We start from the raw sequence: 4,632 nt of genomic DNA, 5'->3' as shown, positions 1-4,632 counted from the left end.
AACAATAGTCTGATGCCTGACAATATTAGCAAGTTACTCTTGTTAAATTATTTTGCTCTGCTTTCATCCCTCTACTGTATATTACTTTTTCTTTGATATTTAAAGGGTTTCAGATATATATATATTTAAAGATTTATTTATGCATACAGAGCTGGGGTGCAGGCCAGAGATGCAGGGATGGTGAGAGGATTCACTAGAGACAGAATGGGGAGCAGAACAGGCAGATCGATGAAGTATACTGCTGAGGGGAGCAGCGGGCGGGTCAGGAGAGGTCTGCCGCGCCATGTGGGTCACCTCCGGGGCGGGGATGGGAACTCATGCTGAAGTGGCTTTAGCTTCTCAGTGCTCTGCTTTAACCTGCTGCGCCACCAGGGAGGGCCCGGGTTTCAGATATTTTATAAAGCAAGCAGTGTATGGCATAGACATATGCTAGGTGTGAGAAATAATCGTCGCCTCAACAATAATAACAAGTTCAGTTTAGTTCAACCAGAATTGATTATTTTGTTGTTTTAAGCACCATCTTCAACTCTGACACAAAGTTGACTGTGAGAGAGGTTCAGTTTCTGAAGAAGTTGACCTACTCAGTCAACTTGCAACTTGCTTCCCAAGAGAGGTGTGGTCTGTAATATTTTTCTTAGACACATATATTGATTTTAAACACTACAGGTAACAAAGAACTTCCTTTGAACTATCTATCATCTCTCCTAAACCCATTCTACATATGTCTCAATTTTCCCACACTTATCTGCATTTGGGAAAAGTGAGACCCAGAGAATATATTTTACCATTTTTTTTTTTTTTAGTTTTAGGTTGCCAACAGAAAGGGGAGAAAGTTGGTTTTGTTATTATCATAGTTAACCCATTTTTGACCTTTTATTTTAATAGTATTTAACTCTTTGTAATACGATGAATCAAAGTTTACTAACTTCTAAATAACATGTGTATTAAGTACTGTTAGACCCAGATTTGTATTCAATAACATGAAATTTAATAAAGCAATTAATAAATAAGCTCATAAAAAGACAAAAGTTTACAAAAGTAAGCTATCAGCATATAATTCTAAAGGCACGATTAGCTGACATATGAGGGATAGAGGTATATTTCTTTTTCATAAAGATTAAGTAAAATTAGTCAATGTAACATTTCAATTGATAGTGAGACGAAGGGAGATATTTCAAGTGAGAAAACAAGATGAGCAGGGAAGAGAATAGCTTCCCTCAGAAGAATAGGAGAGAAAAAAGAAAGTTGGGGCTATTATAAACCAGGCCAGGGAGGGACAGCACATGGCATCGCTTGTAAGGACTCCAGTTCTTCCAGCACATAACTTGATTTCATGTCTTGAGGCTGATGAACATAGGATCCTAAACTTCAGGCAGCACTTCTAAAAGATAATTAATACATTCCTCTGAATTACTTTCCAAGTAGGTGGCATTTATATTTTCTATTTGTTGTCTTACTGCCTTTAAAATAAAAGTTGTCACATTCACCTAGATAAAACAGTTTAAAGACAGATGGCACAGACATCTCCTTTTCCAAATACTTTTTTTTTTTTTAAGATTTATTTATTTGTGCATACAGAACTGGGGTATAGGCCAGAGGCTCAGGGGCGGCGAGAGGATTCACCAGAGACAGAGTGGGGAGCAGAACAGGCAGATTTACGAAGTACACTGCTGAGGGGAGCAGCGGGCGGGTCAGGAGAGGTCTGCCGCGCCATGTGGTCACCTCCGGGGCAGGCGGGGATCGAACTCATGCGGAAGTGGCTTTAGCATCTCAGTGCTGTGCTTTAACCCGCTGCGCCACCAGGGAGGGCCTCAAATATGACTTTTTTCTAGTTATATATTTCTTTCCTGATATTCAATTTTAAGAGATCTCAAAAACATTGCTAAAATAAAAATGATGACTATAATAAAGAAAAAATAATTTTGCGGTCCATCACATAGAATATTGAGGTTTTCTGTAAAAGCAAATGAGTCCACCTGCATATGGCTTTCATGTCCAAATGTGATGTGACCATGAGTCATCATATGCAGGTGGGACTCATTTGCTTTTACAGATGAACTCAATATTCTATGTGATGGAACCTTTCTTTTTCTTTTTCTTTTTTTTTTAAAGATTTATTTATTCTTGCATACAGAACTGGGGTACAAGCCTGAGGTGCAGGGGTGGTGAGAGGATTCACCAGAGACAAAGAGGGGAGAACAGGAAGATCCACGAGGTACACTGCTGAGGGGAGCAGCCGGTGGGTCAGGAGAGGTCTGCTGTACCATGTGGGTCACCTCGGGGGCCGGGTATTGAACTTGCACTGAAGCAGCTGCTGCTTTAACCTGTTGCACCACCAGGGAGGGCCCCTGGACCAACCTTTCTCATTTGAGGAGCAGTAATGCAGTGTTCTTTCCTGGATAGGCAGAAAACTGCTTGTCACTCAAAACAATTCTCCTATCAGTCTATACTGATTCTTGGTGTATTTATAGAGGAAGAAGCCTTTGATTCTCAGAAGAGGACATTCAAATAAAGAGTTGACTTAAATTTACTTCAAGGTATACAACATGCTGTTGATGTGGTCTAATGAGAGAATCAGATCATATATTACAAGCCTCCAGGAACATTCTCCATAGTATATTTCAGTGTAGAAGAGCAATAAATATTCTGGGATGGTAACTTTCAAAAATGAGTTTTTGAATAAGTAGTAACTGAGACTTCAGTTTTCCCCATCACCCATAACTCAACTATGAAAAAGAAAAAAAGTGAAATGCTGCCGTTTGCAGCAACATGAAGAGGATACTCTGCTTAGTGAAGTCAGATAGAGAGAGCAAATTCCAAATGAGTCCCTCTGCTAACCATCATGTTGTTATCTTAGTCTAAGAGTGGCTTTGGTTGTGTTTTGTTAGTTCATTTACTTTGTTTCTAAAACTAGCTAAATTAATGGAAACCCCCCCAAACACAGTAATATTAGGAAATATAAACCTAGTTCCCTATTCAAGACAGGAGGAAATGAAAAAAACATGGAAATAAAGCAGATACACTTCCCTTTATCCACTGTGTCAAGAAAAATATTTACCCATAATTCAAAGCCATATAAACCCAAACTGTTGAGGATGCCATAATATACCCAAACTGCCACACAGAGCAGAGACAGAAGGCATAAGCCCCACACAATGGAAATTAATATTTGCTACTGCCAGGAGTACGTTTAAAATAACTGTCTAAATATTTCAGATAAGAAGCTTGAAGTTTCCTCTGATCTGGCTAAAATGTATATTGCATCCAAATTTTTCTTGTTTTTTTCACCTTCAGTGTTGCCACATAAACCTGCCAGTCTTATTAATGCCTCTCCCTCTGTTATACTCTACTTTACTAAATATGGGAAGATCAGAGGAGCAGATACTTAACAGAAGCAAACGCAGCTGCTGTTTGGATGAATGCCTCTGTCTTTCCCTTTCTAATATGTTAGGGTCCTGCAGTCCTTTATAGAGGAATGTGTACTCAAGGAAAAAAAAGAGTTAGGTTTACTGAATTCTCAAATAATGAAGTATAAATGAACATGCTCAGTATTGTATCCCAATCTTGGGAAATAGTTTACCCCAGTCCAGATACCTCAGGGTATGTTTTGAGTGTAGGCTGAAGGGTTTAGTCTTCAACTATGGTAAGTATTTTGTCTTCCTAAACCATTCTGGTGTATATAGATTTTTAGGTATTTGGTCTTTTATGTCAAATGCCATATATAAATTGGAAATAACAAGACAAACTCAGAAGTTGTGTGTTTGTGATATTGACACAGACATCTGACAAGTCTCTGGGTTTTCTGTTGCCAGTGTGTATGTGCTTTACTCTTGGACAAGTGTCACACTGCCCCAAGGCAAGGAGAGCTGGCTGGTCTTCAAATATTCACTTTGTCAAGTAACAGCTCTTGAGTGTGTTGCTTTTTCTTTCTTCTGATTTGTCTTCCTTCCTCCCTAACATTCTTCCTTTTATGCACCCACTGATGACCACTTTACCTACTTTCTGTGCTAAGATTTCTGTCTCCTTTTCTTTTGCATCAATATTTCAACATAGATTTTTAAATTCCACCAAAAGAAAGTTACACAATACTGCTACCTATCAATTGCTGTGGCATATACCAAATAGACTCAACATCATTAGTACAAAAAGTTCAAACACATTAAATTAGGATGAGTATGTTTTCTACAAAAAAATCACAAATGAAAACAGAAAAACTGTAACGAATGTGACATAACATACTGAAGAGAGAACATTTTACTGTTAAGAGTCAATAGCCCCAAAAAGCAAACTCAATTGAATACCCAAACCAATTAAAAAATTGATTTAGCTTTATTTATGTTTATAGAGGGAAATAGTTAATGCATTGAGTTTGTCAATTATGAAAAGGTACATAAATTTAGTAGCACAAAATATAACTATTCTAATTAATTTAAGGTTGACTTAGAAAGATGGAGTGAATAAAATCAAAAAGAGTAGGGAATGAGGCAAGGGTACCAGTGAGCAGTCTGCAAGGGGTTCTCGTGAGGTGCTTAAGTTATACTTTAATTTAGGGCCCTCCCTGGTGGCGCAGCAGGTCAAAGCACAGAACTAAGAAGCTAAAGCCACTTCAGCATGAGTTCGAAACCCGCCCAC

The sequence above is a fragment of the Condylura cristata genome, unplaced genomic scaffold (assembly GCF_000260355.1).
Source record: "Condylura cristata isolate star-nosed mole 26May11 unplaced genomic scaffold, ConCri1.0 scaffold00001, whole genome shotgun sequence".
Lineage (NCBI taxonomy): Eukaryota > Metazoa > Chordata > Mammalia > Eulipotyphla > Talpidae > Condylura > Condylura cristata.
This window is presented reverse-complemented; position numbering follows the sequence as displayed.